Raw genomic sequence first — 24,105 nt, 5'->3', positions numbered from 1 at the left:
GTCTATTTGTTTTCTTATTTTTGAGTTTTGAATATTCTTTATATATTCTGTATTTAAGCCCTGCATCATATATGTGCTTTACAAAGATTTCCTCTCCATGTATATCTTATCTTTTAGTTTTCTTAGCCATGTTTGTTAAAAAGTAGGATTTTAAATTTTGATGAAGTCTAATCTATCAATTTTTCCTTTATATATTTTGTTTATAGAGTTATAAATAAGAAATCATTGCCTAATCCCAGGGCACAAAGATTTTTATTCTGTGTCCCTTTAGAAGTTCTATAGTTTTAGGTTTTACATTTAGAAAAGATGCTCAACATCATTATTCATTAAGGAAATGAACTTAAGACCACCATAAGATACCACCACATGTCTATTAGAATGACAAAAATAAAAAAGACTAATCATACCAACTATTGTCAAACAGATGGAAGAACTGGACCTCTTATCCACTGGGGGTGGGAATGTAAAATGTTATAACCTCTTCAGAGGTTATAAAATTAAACATTTACCTACAATTTGATCCAGCAATTCCACTCCTAGACGTTTGCCCAAGAGAAATGAAAGCATAGGTCCATAACAAGACTTGTACATAAATGTTCACAGCAGTTTTATCTGTAATAGACCCAAACTGGAAACAACCCAAATGACAGAAGCAGATCAGTAGTTGCCCAGGGAAGTGGGGTGGCCAATGTGGACTCACTAGGGGCCATGAGGAAACTTTTGGGGTGATACATATTTTTATTATCCTAATTATAACAACAGTTTCTGGGTGTATACATATGTTAAACTTACTAAATTATATACTTTAATTATGTGTAGTTTATATAATGCCAATTATACCTCAATAAAGCTGTTAAAAATAAAAAAAGAAGAGTACATGGAGATAAACAAACACATTATTGGCGCTTAAGAAGTTAATTGTCTGGAGAACAGTTACCTTGAGTCTGTCACTGCCTGACTCTACTTGGGTTGACTCTGATTCCCAGCTATATAGTCTGCAAGGACTTTGGGCCAATGGCAGAGAAGCAACTGCTTGAGGCTCTACTCCTTGAGAAGTGCTATATAGCATTTAATGAGGACTGCCTCTCTGTGGTACTCTAAAAGGGCAAAGGCTTAAGCTCAGTCTTCTTGGGACCTTTTTTTTTTAGGGAGAACACGACTTTAGGAAAGAGTAACATTTACAGAAAGTTCCAAATACTCACAAAAATAAAAGTCGAGAAAACAATAACAAATCAATATAGATGTTCCTGAGGTGCCTTTAAATTTTCACAATAAAGATAATGCAGGGTGAGGTAGGAGGAGAGTGGTTCAAGGGTGGTCAAGTTGGTTAGGTGGTTTGAGTAGGTTTTACATTGACACAGATTTCCTTTTAGCTTATTTTCCCATTTTACTTTTACTGATGGCAATTAGGTGTTGATATAATAATTTAAACGAGAACACATAGGGGTATGAATGGCCTAAGAAGCAGCCCCCTGGAGGACTTCAGGTATCAAAAGGGTAGCTCAGCAGTAATGATAGTCATATTACAAAGACAAAGAGGGGAAACCCCTAACCTACTCTAGGTGGGTTCACTGTCTCTTCCGGCCTGTAGGAAATAAAGTACACTGGGATTGAAGATGGTCATATCACCCCTTGACCACTGGGACTATGGCAATAACATCTTTAACCGGCATCCTTGCTTCTATTCCTGTCCCTACCCCTACCCCCATACAGTCAATTCTTCATATAGCAGGCAGAATAACCTTTTAAAAAGGACAATTAGATCTTAAACAGATTCAAGTAGACCTGCCATTTGACCCAGCAATCCCATTACTGGGCATATACCCAAAGGAAAAAAGGTCATTCTGTAACAAAGGCACGTGTACCCAAATGTTTATAGCAGCACAATTCACAATAGCAAAGATGTGGAAACAACCCAAATGCCCATCAATACATGATTGGATTAGTAAACTGTGGTATATGTATACCATGGAATATTACTCAGCTATAAGGAATGATGAAGATACAACATCTCTATGGTTCTCCTGGAGAGAGTTGGAACCCATTATATTAAGTGAAGTATCCCAAGAATGGAAAAACAAGCATCACATGTACTCACCAGAAAATTGGTTTCCCTGATCATCACCTAAATACAAATCTGGGAACGACACCAATTGGATATCAGACTGAGGTGGGGGGTGGGGGAGGGGATGGGGGTATGCCTACACAATGAGTGCATTGCGCACCGTTTGGGAAGTGGTAACACTTGAAGGTGCTGACTCGGGAAAGGGGGGGTGGGGAAAAAATATGAAACTATTGTTTTTAACTTGCACTGTTCACTTAATAATTTATCATGAATATTTCCCATATTATTTCATATCATTGTACAAGAAATAATGTATACATTATGAGGACATACTGTATCTAACAAGATATACTGTTAGACTCTTTGATTCTGTAAAATTAAATTGAAAAAAAAAAATAAATATCCCAGACATATCTGGATTCAGCAGAAAAATAAATAAATAAATAAATAAATAAAAAAGGACAATTAGTTCACAGCAGTCCCATGTCTAAAACCTGCCAATGGCTCACAGGTACACTTAGACCTGAAAGTGGGCTATAAGATGCTATAAGATCCAGTCATTTTCACCTATGTGATCCCATCCCCCAAACCTCTCTAACTTGCTCACTGTGCCCCAGCCACCCTGGCCTCCTTACTCATCTTAAAATATCCCTTGCTCATTCACATCCTTGGACTTGGGTACTAGAGCTTGTCTCCACCTGAAATCTTCTTCCCTCAGAAATCCATTGAGTGACTCATAGTCATTTAGGTCTTAGCTCAAATGTCCCCTCCTTCACTGACTGTCTAATCGGAAGTGGAACAGTCAACTTAGCACCGCTTGAGTTCTCGCTGGGAGTAACTGGGCACTGGTACAGAGAATATCCTGAACCACAGAGAATGAGTAAAAGGCAAAACTTTTGCACCATATTTTCTCATGTCTTCATCTAACTCAAATAAAAAGAATTTGATTTCTACTCTTGAACTGGATTTCTGCACTTCCTCTCATTTTCCTGTTATTATTCCCAGGCCTCTTGGGAAACTACTGAAAAACAACAGCCACCACTGTACAATAATATCATAGATTGAGTGTTCATTTGTTGTTACAAACTGTTCTGAAGAGTTCATGCACTTTAACCCACTTAATCCCCACAATAACCTTAGGATGGAACTACCTTTTTTTATCCTGCTTTACAAATGAGGAAAATGAGGAGCAAGAATTTTAATAACCTGCCAAAGCCAGGATAATTCATAGGCCTAAGGTCTAGTTGTTATATCAGAATACAGTGTCTGTATATCAATTACAGTGCCAATTTATGTAAGAAATAGCTACATGATAGCTGCAACAATAAAAAAAATGGCAATCCCATTTAGCCATTTTTCTGTGCCATGCACTGCCCTTCATGCTTTACATGTATTGCCTTTTATCATAAGAGCTCTGGGAAGTATGTTTTAATTATATCCATTTTACAGAGGAGAAATCTGAGGATTATCTTTCAGGAGATCACACAGCTAGTAAGTACCATCTATAGCAATGGCAGCAGGAACAAAGCAGTTTCCACTGAGGGTGAATACAGACTTGCTAGATGCAAGGAGAACTTTCAGTCTCATTTCACATACAACCTCTGTGGCACATTTGGTTGAGTTAGAAATCCTGACTTTTCTTTCTTAAGTACTGAGTTTTTGCAAAAGCTTTGTAGACAGTCAATATTGTTATTCCACAGATCGTTTATTTATTAAGTACCAGGCTGCTGAGTATATCTTTTCTTCCATAGGCTGGACAGAGACGGAGTGCTGCCCTCTTCTTCTGACTCAAGCCTGGGGATGAATTCCTCTGATGCTGTGGTGAGATTTAATTATCATTGTCTCATTCTCTGCAATAATTATGTTTGCTAATCAGAGAAAGGAAAGGGTTGAACTGGCATACATTTTATAATTCATCTTGGTTATCAACCTATGGCCCATTCTATTTATCAAGTAAATATTTCTATTTATGCTGTTTAAAAGATGTACTAATTGTACACAAGTTTATTCCATTTTAAATTACTTATTTTCAAGTCATTTGTGTTTTTTGAGATCCTTTTAACAATACAGAAACTATATAATATAAAAATTATTCACAGAGTACTAGAGATATTAAGAATATGGAGTCTGGAACTACATTGTGTAGGTTTATATCCCAGATGTGCCATTTTCTAGACTCCATTATCTTTGACACATTTTTAAATTTCAGTTCCTTTATGTACCAAACAGGGATAATAATAGTATCTACATCAAAGACACATTTAGGACAGTGAGTGGCACATAGTAAGTGTTCACTAATATTAGCCATTTGAGTATTTTACTCATAATCAAAGTATTTTTATTAACTATAAAATATCAGCTCACAGATCTACCTTTATTACTTCAAAGGAGTAGATATTCACTTTATGCTCTAGATACCCCATTCTAAATTCAAGGTGTATCTAAACTCTGTAATTTGTATATGACCAATGAATAATATGTTGTGCCTGTCCTCAAAGTCCTTTTGATATAGAGATAGACAATGAGAAACCAAAGACAAGTACAAAAAGAGGCATTGTACAGGGTAAAATAATTTAAGTGCTTAAATGTCTGAAAAGTGATCCCATGTGTTAGAGAATTTCAATAGAAGAATGAATCAACTATAGCTTGGGGATTAGGAAGTGTGATAAGTGTTTCTTGTGAAGGAAGTGTGTATCATTTCTGTTGATCTTTGAGCAATCAGTAGAGTTTTAAGAGGTAGATGTAGCAATGAAGTACGATGAACAAAAATAAAATAACTTGGGAAAAGGCAAGGAGACAGGTCATTATGAATTTTGAGCAATGTAAGGAATGGTGAATGTTTCAGTCTGGCAAAACTCTGAAACATATTAAAAAAGATAATGAGAAAGAATGCTAAAAGAATCAGCTGGGGCCCTGTTGTTAAAGGTCATAGATGCCAGGGAGAAAATTTGTGCTTAGTTAGGTGAGCAATACAATGGCCACAGTAGAGTTTGGGACAAAACCCTCAAATTTGTAAAGTAAGTTTCCTGAAATCACAGCCTTTGTTCAGTTTACCATTGTTTTCTCAGTATCCACAATAGTGCCTGGATCATAGCAGGCCAATATCAGCTCAGTGAGCATTTGTTAGTTGGATACGTAAATAATACTCTTTTATTAATTAATTATTATATTTGTTGTTTTTATTCTGCAAGTCACAAGAGTTACACCAAATGACCTCAGGGACTCCAATTGTAGCTGTTTATAATGTAAGATTCTGTTGCTTAAAAAGGCCCCATTATCAAAGAATGATTTAAGAACTACTAATTTAGTTTAACTATTTCTTCCTTTTCCAGACTTGCCCCAAGTTACCTATTAAGTCAGAGGAAGAGTCAGGATTCGAACCCAATTGTCTGTCCTCCTAGTCTTGAGTTGCTTCCACAACCCCCAACTGCAATGTCCATCAAATAATCTTTTCTATACAATTCTCACTAGCTATAAATATAATATAAAGTCATTGCAATCCTTCAGAGAAAAACCAGGATTTTGTTTCACTTTGTTTTATTTTGTTTAGGAAATGGGGAAAACAAATGAAGAGTTATAATATATGGATTAGAAAAGAAATTTTAATAAAGTTGTCTACATTTGGCCTAAATTATCCAATATTTTGAAGGGCAGAAAGTAGTATATAGTTAGTATGTGTTAAATATAGTTCCTTCCTCAATAAATCTTTTAATAGTCATTCACTTCCTTCTAATTTGCCATGACCTCATTATTCCAATAGAATGTTTAGAGAAAGAAAGCACAAGTGGCAACTTTTTTGGATTCTTCATCATGAACTGTTACTAAAAATTTGTACACATATAATAACTTATTTGAGACTTTTTTCTTTGATTTGAAAAAATATACTGCAAAGATTTCAAAATTTATGATTTTACCTTGTTAAAAAATTATTATTAGCACAGAAAAACGCCTATCTTTTCTTGGCCACATACTAAACACAAAGAATAAATCATATCAGTGAAACAATACTAATTCATCAAAACAGGGCACAACAAACTGCAAAATAAAAAAAGAAATTCAAAACATGGAACATGAAATATAAACAAAGACAAGATATCACTGATTCTGAAGACTTCCAACAGGACCTGATAATAAAGGATTGTTTCTTGTTGTTTCTGGAGACCATTAGGTGACTTATTGTAAAAGGTATAAGCAGATAATTAGAAACATGGGATCTGTGGTAAGTAAGCAAAGAGCTCTCATTAAAAAAAAAAAATGAGTAAGGAATGGAAGCAATGCATAGAGCAGTGTTTTTCACGTTACGACAAGGATTCATTGCTTACAGCATCTGGGATCCCAGCACAGGCTTGTCTTAATGGTTAGCCTAACTCAAAAAGGGAGAATTTACCAGGCTAGAAAACACAGACATGCTTCCCAAAGACAGTATTCCGATGATGAGCAAGTTGGCTGCCACAGTCACAGCCACCTCCTAACTTTGAAAGTTTACCTATGGTTGTTTTGATACTTATAGCTTGTTACTAACACTGACATTACTTTTGAGGGATACTACAGTGTAGGGGTTAAGAGTATGGTGCTGAAGCCAGAAGGTGGGCTTTAAGTCATACTAGCCAGATGAAGTTGAGCAAGCAATTAAACCTCTCTTTGCCTTAGTTTCTTTATCTGTGAAAAGGGGTAATAATGATTTCCTCAAAGAGTCCCTAAGCTGATTAGTCTAGTTTTTACATGTAATTTGCTTAGAATCATGGATAGCACATGATTAAATTGTAAGCTATTACCACAATTGTTACATAATTATTACTGACCCAGGCAGGCATTACCTCAGTAATTTTATAAGAGTGCATACATGTGTACTTGTGTGCCTACATGTACACACACTGTTTCTTAATAACCTGTCATGTGCCAAGCACTATGTTAAAAATGTGACAATCTATTTCATTCACTATACAAAATTCTATAATAAAAAGGGTTATACTGGCAATAACAATGACTGTTAGTTAAATAACAAGTCTCAATGTTTCTTGAGTGCTTACTATGCGTCCTGTGTTATGCTAAGTACTCTGTTCTATGTAACTTATATCATTAATCTTCACAGCCACACTATGTGTCACTATGTCCACTTATTGCCTGAGAAAAATGAAGTAGAAAGAGGTTTAGTGACTTGCTCAAGGTAATATATCTTGTGAGTAATAGAGCTTGCATTCAAATCCAAATCTGACTTCAGAGTACATACTTCCAACAACCTCTCCCTGTCAGCTTCTTCCCCCATCTTGAAAGCCTACAGTCTCCACCAAGGTGTTTATAGTCAAATCTCAGAGTGAGATGTTCATTTGCTTCCCAAGGTTTCTATGACGTTACCTGGATCTTCTCCTATCTGACCAGTCTCTCTTTTTTAGTGTCTTTTGCTGGTTTCTCCTCATCTCCTTGCACAATAAGTGTTGGAGAGCCCAGAGCTCAGTCCCTGGACCTCTCCTCTTTTCTATCTATTCCTGCTTCCTTGGTGATCTTGTCCAGTTGCATGGTTTTAAACATAATCTATAGGTGGAAAACTCTTACATTTATAATCTAGCCAGTTGCTCTCCTCCTAAACATGAAGCTTGTATATTCAACTTCCTAGTTGACACCTCTGCTTGAATTTTTTTATAGGCATCTCAAACTTAACATGTTCAAAGCAAGTTCTTGATCTTTTCCCTAAATCTGCTCCTCCTCCAATCTTCCCCATTTCAGAATTTAACAATTGCATTCTTTCCATTGCTCAGTCCAAAAACCTTAAAGTCATCCTGACTCCTCTCCTTCTCTCACCATTTCCTAGCACTTTAACCCATAAACCTTCTCAGTTCTACAAATGAGGTAATTCTTAATTCCATACACTTCTCACAATTTTCACCACTATGCTGTGAGCTGAAGCTACCATCACTTCTTATCTGGACCACTGCAATTAGCTTTACAACTGGTTTCCTAGCTTTTGTTCTCCCATCTAAACAGCATTCTCCTTTAAGTAGTGTTTTCTACATGTCAAACACTGTTCTATGTGCTTTAACTACATTATTAAGTAACTTAATTTTGCTGCAACCCAATGAGATAGGTTCTATTTTTCGTCCCATTTTATGGATAAAGAAATCAAAGCTCAAAAAGTGAGGTAATCTGGCCAAGGAGAGGATGTATAACAATCTTAGTCATGGTCTTTCCATGGTGCCTTGATGCTTTGACAACCCAGTAATTCCATTATCAGCGCTTTATGCAAGAAAATAAAGCAACCAAAAATAGATGTCTACAGGCATTCATTAAAATTTTAACTATATTCAGGAAATGTCAGTAACAATGAATGGTGTCCACATAAGATAATAGCTAAAGAAATCAGAATAAATTAATACAATACAATATGAAAGTATCAATAAATATGTGTATTAATATTACAGAGCATCTTATGGACAAGTGCTCTAAGAATATGTGCATGATAGTACTGGTTTAAAGCTACATTTTGCATACTGTTAGAATTTGTACATGTCTAAAGAGGTGATAGTGCAGATGACATTTGAAGTCTATTTGAATGAGTCAGTTGAATTATGTAAACTCAGAAGAACTTTTTGAAGGTATGCTTGCTTGGAAATTTGGGAGAGAGAAAAGTTCCCAAGGAGAGTCGCACCTGGGTAGTTCCTACACATTTCTGGTTATAGCTTACCTGTCATTACCCTTAGAAGTCTTGCTTGTCAGCCTGTATGGGTTTGGAGACCTTCTTCTGTGTTTCCTTAGCATCTTCTTCTTCCCTTATCATAGCACTTATAACATTTTACTGCAATATTTAATTTCTGTCTCTTCCCCAAGACTGTAAACTCTTAGAGGATGAGGGCATGTCTGTTTGTGTTCTGTAAGCAAAAGCTATGACTGTCTTATTCAGTTTTGAATCTGCAGCTGCTAACTTAGTGTCTGAATCATAGTAGGCCATCAATAAAGCATTCATAGTGTAACTAAATTCTTTGCCGATTCAAAATCTGTATTATTTCACCATCAAGAGGAGCATTAGAAAACAATGAAGATACTGAAGTCCTGAAAGAAGTGTGAGGTAACTATATTGTATACCACCCAGAATTATGTTCTAAAATTGACTTCACACATCTGTCCTAAGTATCACTTTTCACCACTTAGTGTTCACTATTCTTTTTTTCTTTTGCTCAGGAAAAACAAATAATCCTAACTAAACCAAAACCAACCAACCAACCAAACTCCAGCCCATTTTCTTGTCGTTGTCTTCTCTGCCTTCTTTTCTATTTGAGGTCTTCTGATCATAAGAAAAATAAATGCAGGACTTTATAAAGTAAATCATTTTAGTTTTTCTTTACTGGCCCCAATTTAGCAGTTCAAACATATTACCTTATCATTTAGAACAAATGCTTAGACAATTCATTTGCTAGAATAACAAAAGCTCATTCCTACTTAAAAGATTTAAGTGGAGAATGAGACTAGGCTGGTGTTAGTCAAGACAGGATAGACGATGTTGCTAACAAATATGACCTGCTCTTAGATCAGTTAATTGCAAGCTATATTTTTTTTCTGATAATCAGTCACTTAGGGGCCCAAGCTGCTTCCACCCTGAAGCTTATGGTTGCCCTGACATCAAATAGCCAGTAGGAGATTGGGGAAGGCACATCGGAGTCTTAAACTTTGGCCTGTAGGTGACACTGATGACTTCCATTCACATTCTAATGACCACAATTAGTCACATGACCAGCCTAATTACAAAAGAGACCAAGAAATGTTAAAGTGAAAATGGTTATCAGTGGGTACTAACAGTCTCTTCCATATGGGTAAAGGAGAAGCCAAGAATATGATTAATAAATAGATTTGCCCTTCTCATGGTAATAAGGTAGCTATGAATGATATTTTTGAGTGTCTATCAATGTTCTTTTACTATTAGTTTCTTATTAAAATGTGATTTTTGGAAACACGGTATTACAGAAAATATTTCCTGAATGCTATTTGACTTGTTTCATAATCAAACTTAAGTATGAACTCCTCTATCTATTTCTAATGCAGAGAAAATGACAGTTTAAGAAAATGAACAGTAAAATGATTGACAACCATCTTAGGGACAGAGGTCAATGTACTAGTTATCTACTGTTGTGTCACAAATTGCCTCAAAACTTAACAGGTTGAGAAAACAAACATCTTAAAGTTTCTGTGGTCCAAGAACCTGGGTGCAACTTAACTGGGTGCCTCTGACTCAGTCTCTCTTGATATTGCAGTCAAGCTATTAGCTGGAGAGTGAGGGGTCTCATCTGAAGGTTTGACTAGGAAAGGAAGGAATTTAATTCTAAACTCACCCATGTGGTTGTTGGCAGAACTTGATTGTTTATAAGCCTCTCCATAGGGCTACATCACATGTCAGCTGGCTTCTCCCAGGAGACTGATCCAAGAGAGAATGAGATAAATCAACTAAGTCAAAAGTCACAGTATTTCAATAACTTAATCTCAGAATTGAAATACCATAACTTCTACCTTATTTTATTTGTTAGAAGTGAACCAATAAGTCCATTCTACACTCAACAGGGAGTATTACTATATAGAAATGAGTACTAGGAGGATGGGATTATTGGGGACCCATCTTAGAGGTTGCATATTACACTAATTTTCAATAAAAAAATATTTACAACATTATTTTTTAAACCTATGTATGACTTGAAACTGTAAAATTACTAGAAATGAACAGAAGAAATGCTTTATGACAAAAAACTTCAAAAACATAGGTAACAAAAGCAAAAATAGACAAATCGGATCGCATCAAACTAAAAATCTGAGCAGGAAAGGAAACAATTAACAAAGTGAAGAGACAACCCACAGACTGGGAGAAAATTTTTGCAGAACATATAAACATATAAGGGGCTAATATCCAATATATATAAGAAACTCAAATAACTCAACAGCAAGAAAAGAAATAACCCAATTAAAAATGGGCAAAGGATCTGACCAGACATTTCTCAATGAAGAGATAGAAATGGTCAACAGATATGTGCAAAACACTTTATATCTATAATCATTGGGAAATGAAAATGAAACCACAAGATACCACCTCACACCTGTTAGAATGGCTATAATAAAAAAATGATAATAGGTGTCGGCAAGTTTACAGAGTTAAGGGAACACTTGTACACTGGTGGTGGAAATGTAAATTAGCATAGCCATTTTGGAAAATGATATGGACTTTGTTCAAAAAACTAAAAATAGAATTAATATTTGATCCAGCATTCCCACTTAAGGGTATATATTCCAAGGAATTGAAATCAGCATGTCAAATAGATATCTGCACTCTCATGTTAATTTCAGCATTATTCACAATAGGTAAGATATGGGATCAACCTAAGTGTTCATCAACAGATAAATGGATAAAAAATGTGGTATATATACACAATGGAATACTATCCAGCTTTAAAAAGAGAAGAAAATTTTGTCATTCACAACAACATGGATGGAACTGGAGGACATTATGCTAAGTGAAATAAGCCAGGAGCAGAGTGCATTATCTTACTTATATGTAGAGCCTAGAAAACAAATCCATCTTACATAAACAGAGAGTAGAAATATGGTTACTAGATCCTAGGGGGGGATGAGGAGGGTTGGGGAAAAGGAAGATATCATGTTGATCAAAGTGTACAAAGTTTCAGTTACATTACAGGAGTAAGTTTGAATCTATTGCAGTGTATTGTGAACACAGTAAATAATAGCATATTGTATATTTCAAAAATGCTAAAAGAATAGATTTTGAACTTTTTTAACACCAATAAATGATAAGTTAGTGAGGCGATGAATTTAATTAGCTTGATTGACTCTTTTTTATTGAACAAAAAATTTCTTTATACAAAATATTGATACCTAAATACAATACGGTTTTAAAAACTAAATAAAATGAAATATGGATATAGTTGTATTCATAAGTACAGCAATTTCCACTTATCCACAATTTCATTTTCTGTGATTTCAGTTACTTGTGTTCAATCATAGTCCCCAAATATGTGGATACAGTACAATAACATATTTTGAGAGACAGAGAGAGCAAGAGACCAGCTGCATTCACACAATTTTTATTACAGTATATTGTTAAAATTGTTCTATTTTAGAAGTTATTGTTGTTAATCTCTTACTGTACCTAATTTATAAATTAAATTTTACCACAGGTATGTACATATAGAAAAACATAGTATATGTAGGGTTTGGTACTATCTGATATTTCAGGCATCCACTGGGGGTCTTAGAACATATCCCCTGAGGATAAATGGGGAGTATTACTGTATGCTAAACCAAAAGCTATATAACAAGAAACATTAATGGGACAAATCCAAATCCAAGTATAAATGAAGACAATCCTCTCAATTCACAGGTTTCATCTGGTCTCAAAAACCACCAATCTTTTAGTCTTTTTCTTGTACATTATTCTGTATCCATATTCTCTGCATCTGATTGGATCCCTGGATTTTATTTCATTATCTGTGTGACATTCTCCACAGATATATATCATTGGCTGTTGCTTTGGGGGTTGAATGTCACTCTGGGTGGCCATAGTTAATCCCTACACAGCATTAAGAAACTTCTCACTCCCGATTGACTCTTTGTACAATGTATAAATTAATCAAAACATCACATTGTGCCCCATAAATATACACAACTATTATTTGTCTATTAAAATAAATAAAAAATAAACCAAAAACTCTTGCATTTGAAACTAAAGTGTTAATACTGTTTTTTGAGGGATTTAATAACATATTTTAGTTAAATACCATAGTCTTGAGCTTAAAATAAGAATTCCTGAAGTGGCAATAAAGGTATTTATTACAAATTTCCTTCAAAATAAAACTCATGTTTTGAGAGTTTTTCAATATATAATTTATAGCTTCTATCCCAACTGATAATCATGCTCTTTGCTTTCCAGATAGAGACCTTGAAAAGAAAATATTTCCAATAATGCTGCCTTGGGGATATGAAAATAAGAAACCAGTTTGTGATTTGACATTTAGCCATAGAAAAGCATGCCCCTTTTGAGAGGCATTTCAAATTTCCTGTTCAAATAGGTTTCCTTCAGGGCAATATTGAGGTGAAAGCCCGCCATGCTATAAAAACCCCATAAGGATTTCCCTGATATTTTGTTTGATTCTTGGATCAGACAACATCACAAAAGACAATTCTGGCCAAAAATGGTGTGTGTTTTCTTTTGCCAAAGAATCTTATTTTTAAGGATCACCAGAGTAGCTCACATTTTTTAAAAGTTTTTCTAATGTCCAAAGCCCCCACTATCTTCAGAAGAGATAATCATAATTCTGTGGGAAAAGACAGATAAAAAATGTCCAAAGTCACTTGATGATTACATAAGCAAAAGATTTCAGTTTTCTAACAAGTGCTGAAAATGGGACACACACGTGTGCATATGCGCACACACACACACACACACATTAACAGCACTTTTATCCTGCAGTGTTTTCATTATACAGCCAATCTCAATCCTCTATTCTGCCACTGGAATAATCTCTCTAAATAGATTTCTGATTGTGTCACTTTCTAGCTTTAAATCATTCAATGGTTCTCTACTGTCAACAAGATGAAGAGCAAACTCATTAGCACATATAAGCCCCTTCATAAGCTGTCCTCAACTTCTATCTATCCCTTAGGTCCTTTAACTCCCTGCTACTCCCCACCTAGAAGTAGTTATAACACAGGGCTTCTGGCTCTTGTCAATTACCTATTTTAGGTTAAATCAACGTAATAGTGACTCCGTTTTCAGTACCTTTTTGGTAAGGCTAGATCTTTTGCTTTAATGGACAACTGAACCAGTTTGTGTTTTTATCGTGTAGATTTCATCTCCATAAAACACTTTTATTCCAGGATCCTGTCTAAATTTTAAAATCATGAGTGCACATAAAAAGTACAATGATCAATGGAACAGAATAAATCATCCAGACATATATGTAATTTTACTAACTATATATGTAAGAATTTAGATCATATTGAAAGTTGCATTTCAAATCAGTAATAAGTGATATTGGTAAAAGTGACTAACAATTTGGGAAGAAAATTAAAATAATCCTTACTTTACCATTTACACTAAAAACTACAACTAGTAAAATGCTAGAAAACCATATATGGTTTTTAAAAATAATCTTGATGAGCCTTTCAAACACAATAGACAACACTAAAAAGCCATAAAGAAAAGGATAATTAAATGTAGCTACATAATTCAGTATAAAAGTCTTCATAAAAAAGAAAAAAAATCTATAGATTTTTGTCACCTCATATAATTCCCCTTACCTGTCTTCCATAAAATCTGTCAATGTGATTTCTGTATCTTCATTTAAGTCATTGATAACATCACTGACCAGGACCAGGCCAAGGCCAGTGTCCTACATCAAAGCCACTAGAAACCTCACCCCATGGCGTCATTTTCCCTTTAATTAGAGCCATGTGGACACAGTTATTTTCCAGTATACCCAATTGCATAAGCACCTAGTTTACGGATCAACATCTTAGCTATAAGATTATGAGAAACCTATTTGATGACTTGATAAAGTACACATAAAGTTTCTGCATTTCTTTCAAATGCTAGTATAGCAACCTGACCAAAAATAAAAATAAATCAGTTTTATCCATTTTGTCCTTAGTCAACACATGCTGCCTCCTTTCCTGTGTGCTCAAAAAACCTAAAGCAGACAAACAGGAAGAAGTTTTATCAGCTCCACATTTAAGTCCATTACTAATCCACTATCTTCTCACTACTTGGTCATTACTACCCTGGTCCAAGTCATCTTCATCTCTCAGCTGGAGTACTACAAAAGCCACCTGACTGATTTTTATACTTCCAGCTTTTCTCTCTTAATATAAAAATCAAAATTATCATTTCAAAAAGTCATATCGATTTATTTGCTTTAAGTCCTCTAATGCCATTGATCATCTTTAGAATAAATCCCAAGCCCTAACTATGGCCTACAAGTCCATATTCATACTATCTGGCCCCTGACTCCCTATCTTACTTTATCACCTACTATACCTCTCACTCCACTCCAGCCACTATGCCTTTCTTGCTGTTCTCCAAACACACCAAGTTCATTCCTGCCTCAGGACCTTTGTACATGCTTTTCCTTCATGGGTAGCTTTTTCCCAAGATTTTTGCATGGTTCATAACTTCTTATTATGTAGTGCTGCTCAAATGTCATCTCCTCATAGATCCTCCCAGATCATCCTATCTAAAATTATAACCCCTCCCCGGTATACACTATAATTTCTTACTCTTATTTATTGTTATCATAGGACCTATCATACTGAGTTTATAGTTTTTAATAACTTACTTATCTCTCATGAATCTTTCTATTATAATGTAATATTCAGGAGGACAGATATCATGTCTATTTTATTCAACACCATATTCCCAATGCCTACTATGGTACCTAGCACACAGCAAGTACTCAAGAAATAATTGTTAATGAATAAATAAAACAAGTCAATAACTGAAGTAATAGTCACACACACTAGGAATAATACAGTTTATAAATGAATAGATTTAGTAAACCAGCCATTCCCAACCTTTTTGGCAACAGGGATGGGTTTCATGGAAGATGATTTTTTCACAGACAGTGTGGGGTAGGGAGGTGCGGAGGTGAGGGGATAGGAGGGGCAGAGCTCAGGCGGTGACACACTGCCTGGTTCCTAACAGGCTATGAAGCGGTATTGGGGCCATGTCCCAGAGGTTGGAGACTGCAGTAGTAAATAATAATGATATTCCATTTTATCCTTTTCCTTACACATTAAAACTAAATTTTAGTTTTGTCCCACCACTCTTCACTACATCTTTTAATACCGAAAACATTTCCCAGATCCGAAAGAACATACCCTATTGTGTTTCCATGATCATAATCTTCTCTCACTTCTGCACCTTTACCATATTTGCCTGGGAAGTTCTGAGTAGCAAGATAAGAAAATGACTATAGTTACCAGCCTTGGGAAACTCAATTAGCTCATTATGCAGATGAAGTATAGCATAATGTCTAGAGCATGACACATCACCTTCTATATTAAAGACATAAATAATCATATGATAGAATTAAAGTAATAGGTCTGAAATGATACTAATAACCAGAAGAAAATCCATAAAAAGATAGAAAAGATGCCTAAATGACACATTAACTCATTTGTTCCAAAAAGCTTTTATTGGAACCACTAAATGTTGTATGATTTGGGCTAAATATATATTACGTTTTAATCACAGAATAATGTGGCAATTGGGGTCTAACATTTATACCTTCTTTTTGAAGGAGAATGCCTTTTAACATTAATTGTAATAGAAATAGATGCAGTAGTGTGGCAAAGTTTAATGGCAAAGATATTAATATGTTAATGAAGAATTACAATTGTCAGTTTGTGGTAGATAAAACTCAATCATCTTCAAATTAAAATTTTCTCCAACCTTTCTACTACTCTGCATATTAATTCATTGGTTATTTCTGTTGGGGAATGCTAACCATCATGCAAATAAAGTTGTTGCAGCCGGATGTGGTCTTCTGAGAGGTCTCAGGGTGAATTGGTAGGGAAAAAGTACTGAACTAGGAGTCAGAATACTTGGTTTCAATTTCTAGACCTACCACTGGCTTAACACGCAACATTAGGCAGATTGTTCTAACTCTTGAATTCTGTTTACTTGTCTCTAAAATGAAGTTGCTAATATCTATCTTCTTTCCCTCATAAGATTTCAATTTGAATAAAAACTAATAGTAATAAATATATTTTATTAACCTTAGTTAACAGGCAAATGTGTGTGACTGAAATTCCCTCTTAAGGAAGTATTTACAAGTACATAATAACATATAATATTTTTCTGACACCTTTAAGTGTCTTTATTATCGGTCAGTCTTATGTTTAAGAACTAAAATCTTAAAATATATGAAGGACATTATGAACCATAGTCCATTATCAGCTGTATGTCTTCATAATATTTAATCATTTTACCATTTATCAGTATGCTATTCATTCATTCATCAAATATTTATTGAGTAACCTTCAGTTAGTCATAGCAGACTGAACTTTTGTGTTTGTTTCTACTCCTTGAAATTTTACTAAAATGGTGCTACACAGGAATGAAAATGGTATAAAGCCACAAAGACAAAGAGAATGGCAGAGGAGACAGCAGATCAAGATGCCACCACATTTTTCAAACATTGATAGCAGAGTGGTTGGTGATTTAGCAAAGACCAAGGAGCTAAAATTGAAATGTCTGCAGACAAGAGCAGCAGCAAAAGGTGAATCAATTTGTGCTGCAGAACCTCGAAACGTTCAGATTTGGAGGCACCAGCTACAGTAGAATGTGATATAAGGAACAGGGCTGAAAGTAGGTGAATTGTGTGAAATTCTGTATACAGAGGAGTTAGACTTCTGCTCACACACATTGTTCTCCTCTTTAACTCCATATACGCTTCCTTTGGACAGGGCCATTATAGACATTGATTTGGGGGTACTCTTTAAATAAACAGCAACACACCATTTGCCAGTGCTTGCCCGTGTCCACAGAGTTCCCAATTCATGTTTCAGTAATTATTTTAAATATGAAAATAAATGAAATCCTCTCACATTAAAGAGAAAACAAAAGAAAAAAGAGAAAGACTTCAGAACAGAAAACATTTCAAAGGTAAAATAAAACAATCTATTATCATAATCCTCAAAGAAATAGAAGATATTGTATAACTCATTCATGAAACTAGAACAGGATGATAAAAAGAAATGATCAGAGAACAAGAAAGAACTCTTAAGAATGTTTATGTGTGTCTGTGTGTTTGTGTGCATGTGCATGTCAATGTATATATATCTAAATTGAAAATGTATTAGAAAGATAAGACAATAAAGTTTAAATTTATCACAGAAAATTGAATATAAAGACAAGCATGGATAACAGTACAGAAAAGATAAGAAAATTAAAGGGTCAATTTAGGAGCCACAATATCTTACTAATAGGATTCCAGAGAGGACAGATAACAGAGGAGAAAACGTTATTAAAAAATAATCAGGAGTATTTCCTAGAATTGAAGGACTTGCCTTTTCAAATTGAAAGTGACCAATGTAATGAACGTGGAAGACTTATAGGTAGGCACTCATTGGGACATTTCAGATCACCACTTCTATTACTTTCATATTTCAGCTATAACAAATTATCACAAATTTGATGACTTAAAACAACAAAAATACATTCTTTAGCTCATGACCCCTTTTTTCCAGCACTCCAAACTCTTGCTTTTATAAGCAAATCTCCTATTCCTATAGTCAAAGTGCCCTCTAATTCCCTCTTATAATGATCTTTGTGATTATATCGGGCCTTTCAAGATAATCCAGAATAATCTCTCCTCAATATCCTTAATCTAATCACATCTGCAAGTCTCTTTTACCATGTAAGGTAACAGTTACATGATCCAGGGACTAGGATGTGGACATCTTTTGGGGAGAATTATTCAGCTTACCACTCCACCATAATGAAAAATGATTTTTAAAAGCTTCCAAAGATGGGATAGATTGTCAGGCAATGTAATAAGAACCAGAAATCTGCATATCACTACGGCTTGCAGTTGCAATATTGAAAGCTAGAAGGTAGGGGAGAGAGAGAGACTCTAATCTAGAATTTCACGTCCAGTCAACCTATACATTAAAGAGATTTCTAGACATGGAGAATCTCTAGAAATTCACCTTTCTCACCTTCACTGATCATAGGGCTTAACCCAAGTAATTCTACCACAGGTATAGAGAGCAATGAGTACAGATTAAAGCCCAAGTGACAAGGAACTTGGGGTGCAAGAGAGAATTCCTAAAAAATAAAAAGAGGAAGCAATAGAGTACCTGAAACTATTAATATATTCAAAAATTTGAGGAAAATAATGAGAGGAATGTTACAGGAATGTTTGAGGTTTTGGAAAATTAGTTAAAAGTATGAGTAAATGGAAAACTAAGCTAGTAAAAAAAAAATCAGGCATATTCCATACCAGGAAATACAAAATGCTATGTGAAAAGAAATAAAATAATTGTACACCACATAGTTCAGCAATGAGTAACATTTACATAGCAATAATGTAATCATTAACTACTACTTTAACCCAAAGTATTTCAGAAAGATAAGAGTAAGGAGTGGAGGTGGTAACATAAAGAATTGTGCAGATTATTCCAATAATCAAACCCGTGTACACATTGTTGGTGGGAACATAACTAGTACAACCACAATGGAAAACTGTATAGAAGTTCCTCAAAATATTAAAAATGAAATTATTATATGATCCAGCAATTCTACTTCTGGTTATTTATCCAAAAGATTTGAAATCAATGTGTTGAAGAGATATCTGCATACCAGTGTTCATTGCAACACTATTCACAATGGCCAAGAAATGGAATCAAATTAACTATCCATCAACAGATGAATGGGTAAAGAAAATGTTTTACATTTAGACCTACAAAATAAGAAAATTCTGTCATTTGTGACAACATGGATGGAATTGGACAACATTATGCTAAATAAAATGAGCCAGGCACAGATAGATGAACACTGCATGATCTCACTCATGTGTGGATTCTAAAACAATTGAACTCATAGAAGCAGAGAGTAAAATGGTAGTTACAGAGGCTGGGGGTGGGGGAAATGGGTATATGTTGGTCAAAGGGTACAAAGCCTCAGTTAGACCAGAGGACTGAGTTTTATAAAGATATAATGTGGTGAATATAGTTAATAATAATATACTGTACATTTTTAAAATTGCTAAGACAGTAAATTTCAAATGTTCTTACCACAAAAAATAAGTATTTGAGGTCATGGATATGTTAATTAGCTTGATTGAATTATTCCACATTGTTTTTATATATTATAACATTGCTTTTTACCTTATAAATATAGAAAATTATAAGTTGTCAATTTACTTTGAAATAAAAAATAATAATTGATAATTAAATAAGTGGCAATACAAGGTTATTCTTTAGAAAAATTGGTGGTATATACCAGAAAAAAGAGTCAAAAGTTTTTATGTTACTGATGGAGGTTATAAGAGTTTTTTCTTTTCTACTCTTGGTTAGTCTAGCCAGAGGCGTGTCAATTGTGTTTATTTTTTCAAAGAACCAACTTTTTGTTTTATTAATCTCCCTTATGGTTTGATTGTTGTCCTTTTCATTTAGTTCTGATTTAATCTTAATAATTTCTCTCCTTCTGCTGGGTTTGGGGTCAGTCTGTTCTTTTTTTCTCCAGCTCTTTGAGTCTATTCATTAGATTGTCTCTTTGTAAGTTTTCTGTCTTTTTGGTATAGACATTTATGGAAATAAATTTTCCTCTCAGGACTGCTTTAGCTGTGTCCCACAGATTTTGATAAGTTGTGTCGCCTTTGTCGTTTAATTCAAAGAAACTTTTGATTTCCAACTTGATTTCTTCATTTATAAAATGATCGTTCAGGAGAAGGTTGTTTAGCTTCCATGACTTTGAGTAGAAATGAGAATTTCTGTTAGGGTTCATTGTTACTTTTATTCCACTGTGATCTGAGAAGATGCATGGTATAATTTCTATATTTTTAAATTTTTTAAGACATGCTATATGTCCTAGGATATGGTCAATCTTGGAGAATGTTCCATGAGCTGATGAGAAGAAAGTATATTCAGTGGTTTTTGGGTAGAATGTCCTGTAGATGTCAGTCAGGCCCATTTATTTTAGCATTCTATTTAAGTCCATTATTTCTTTGTTTATTTTTTGTTTGGAGGATCTGTCCTGTACTGTCAGCGGTGTGTTAAAGTCTCCAGCTATTAAAGTGTTGTTATCTATCATTTGATTCAGATCAAGCAGGGATTGCTTTATGAATCTGGATGCACCTAAGTTGGGTGCATATATATTAAGTATAGCTATGTCTTCTTGTTGAATTGTACCCTTCACCAGTATATAGTAACCATCTTTGTCTTTCATTACTTTTGTTGATTTAAAAACTAAATTATCGGAGATTAAAACCACCACGCCAGCTTTCTTTTGGCTTCCATTTGCTTGAAATATCGATTTCCACCCTTTTATTTTCAGTCTAAATACATCCTTGAAGGTTAGAGGAGTTTTCTGAAGACAGCAGATACTTGGTTTATATTCTTTTATCCATTAGGCCAGTCTATGTCTCTTGAGTGGGGAATTCAATCCATTCACATTTAATGAGAGAACTGATAAGTGAGACAGATTGCTGTTCCTCATGTTGGGTTGAATTTCATTGATCTGTTTTCTCTCTTGAGCCATTGTGATAACTGTGTTTTTATCTTTATCTCTTGAGTAGTTTTACATTCGTGTGACTTTCTTGTGCTAGACCATGTGTAACTCTGTTTTGAATACTTCTTGGAGAGCTGGTCTTGTCTTGGTGAATTCTCTGAGTTTCTGTTTATCTGAGAATGTCTTAATTTCACCTTCATATATAAAACTGAGCTTAGCTGGGTACAGGATTCTAGGCTGGGCATTATTCTGTTTCAGAAGAGTGAGAATGTACACTCATACACTACTGGTGGGACTGTAAACTAGTGCAACCCCTGTGGAAAGCAATGTGGAGATACCTTAAACAGATTCAAGTAGACCTACCATTTGATCCAGCAATCCCATTATTGGGCATATACCCAGAAGAACAAAAGTCATTCTATAAAAAAAAACACCTGCACCCGAATGTTCATAGCAGCACAATTGACAATTGCAACCATGTGGAAACAACCCAAATGCCCATCAGTTCATGAATGGATTAGCAAAATGTGGTATATGTATACCATGGAATATTACTCAGTTATTAGAAATAATGGCAATATGGCATCTCTTTGGTTCTCCTGGAGAGAGTTGGAACCCATTCTATTAAGTGAAGTATCCCAAGAATGGAAAAATAAGCACCACATGTACTCACCAGCAAACTGGTTTCCCTGAGTGCACATTTGGGAATAACACCAATTGGGTATTGGACAGAGGTGGGGGCTGGGGGGGGAGGGATGGGTGTATACCTACTTGATGAGTGTGATGCGCACAGCCTGGGGAATGGACACGCTTGAAGTTCTGACTGGGGGGGATGGGGTTGGGGTAGGGGATGGGTGGACACCTACATGATGAGTGCGATGTGCACTGTCTAGGGAATGGACATACTTCAAGCTCAGACTCGGGGAGATGGGGAGGCATGGGCAATATATATAACCTGAACGTTTTTACCCCCATAATGAGCTGAAAAAAAGAAGATATAAAGTTGATTAAAAAGTTAAAAAAAAAAGTTTTTAAAGCAGTTGTCTCTGAGGTGTAGGGCTCACGTTGGAAAGGAGTGTGACAAGGCACTACTCTGTTTTGTTATATCTTTTAGCACTGTTTTCTTAACAATGTGTATGGATACCTTTAGAAAATAAAAGTAAAACCTGATACAAACAACACTGATGGAGTACTTACTCTGAGTCAAGCACCATGCTAAGGTCTGAGAACCTTGTCTCCATGGTAGTTCCCTACCCACATGGATCTTTACATTCTACTTGGTGGCTCTGTCCTCAGTGATGTAGAAGTCCCTGGCTCTAAAGATCTCAGTTTCATAATAGAGCATCTGAATAAATTTTTATGACCCAATATTCAATAGGTATGTGTTAGTACAAAAAAAAAAAACGTATGCAATTTACATTATGGTAATCCAGAAGATAGAACAAAAATTATTTAAATCCAAAAATAATCTACAAACTGTACTGAAAGCAAAGCTTTCCTTCCATTCTCTTTACAGAAGCACATTTACCAGAGCTTTTGGAATCAATAAGCTTAACTGATTTTACATTTATAAGATTATATTGTACATTAAAACAGTTTGGATCACTGCACTAATCTTGAAAGTAATTTTGCATCCTATAGTTACACTGCTCTGGGATTCAGCTTCTAACTTTTAGGCTCATGTTAATAATAATAGCAACAGCTACCAATTATTGGGCATTTACTCCATGCCAGGCAGCATGCTAAGAGATTTTATATATATATATATATATATATATATATATATATATATATATATGTTATTTCAGTTGATCCTCACACAGTACAGTGAGGCAATAACTATCATAGTACCATTATAAAGACAAATCTGAGGTACAGAAGAATTAAACTATTTTCAGAGTCACAATGTTATTGAAAGAGTCAGGATTTGTACCCAGGCTGTTTGAGTCAGGATCAGACACTAAGCTACACTTACTATTCTGCCTTTCAAAACAGCTCTCCACTGCCTACAGCCTAAAAACTGAACTCTCTATGGCCCAACTGCTCTGGTCTTGCCTAAATATTCATGTGATTTCTGATGATCCCCCTTTAGCCTGATTTCCCCAAAATGCCATGCTGATATCCATATGCATGTAATTACTAAAAATTCTTCTCATTGAGAAACCACTTTTTCTGTCTTCAGGTATTACCCTTCCTACAAATTTCACCTATTGTATGATGACTTAATAGCCTATTCCATTCCACTGTGATGTCTTCACTTTTCAAATATATATGGAAGCAGTTAGCTACTGCCTCATATGTTATTTATTGGGCATTTGTATTCAATATTAACTAAAATACAGACTTGCAAAGGTGGAGTTCATATTGCATATGATCCCTACACAATTCAGGAGAAATTGAAGTACATAGTATGTGCTCAGTGAGCATTCATTCAATTGAATTGGCCAAAGGGTAAAATAATTGGCATAGTAAAGCAGTTGACTTCCATGTAACTACTAAGATCGCTAGGTCCAAAGTCAATGGACAGAGTATCTTATGTGTTTTGTTTATTTTGTTTAAGACATTACTTGGGTAGAATATTTTATGTGTTTTGTTGATTTTGGTTAAGACATTACATACTGTGTGTGTGTGTGTATGTAAAAGATAATGATCTCATACATTTTTTCAGCATAGTAATGCCACTTGAGTTATTATAGAAAACTTATTTTGTGTTTTATTATTTCCATAGATATAGGGGATACAATTTTTGTTTTTGTTAGATGGATGAATTGTATAATGCTGAAGTCAGGGCTTTGAGTGCACCTGTCAGCAGAGTAGTGGA

The 24,105-nt window shown here is 34.9% G+C and overlaps 1 pseudogene; it reads right to left on the bottom strand.

Annotated features, from left to right (window-relative positions):
* Nucleotides 1–12,437: 12,437 nt before the first annotated feature.
* Nucleotides 12,438–12,614, bottom strand: LOC138378378 (DNA-directed RNA polymerases I, II, and III subunit RPABC4 pseudogene; annotated as a pseudogene).
* Between the last annotated feature and the right edge of the window lie 11,491 nt (nt 12,615–24,105).

The sequence above is a fragment of the Eulemur rufifrons genome, chromosome 30 (genome assembly GCF_041146395.1).
Source record: "Eulemur rufifrons isolate Redbay chromosome 30, OSU_ERuf_1, whole genome shotgun sequence".
Taxonomy (NCBI): domain Eukaryota; kingdom Metazoa; phylum Chordata; class Mammalia; order Primates; family Lemuridae; genus Eulemur; species Eulemur rufifrons.
This window is presented reverse-complemented; position numbering and strand designations above follow the sequence as displayed.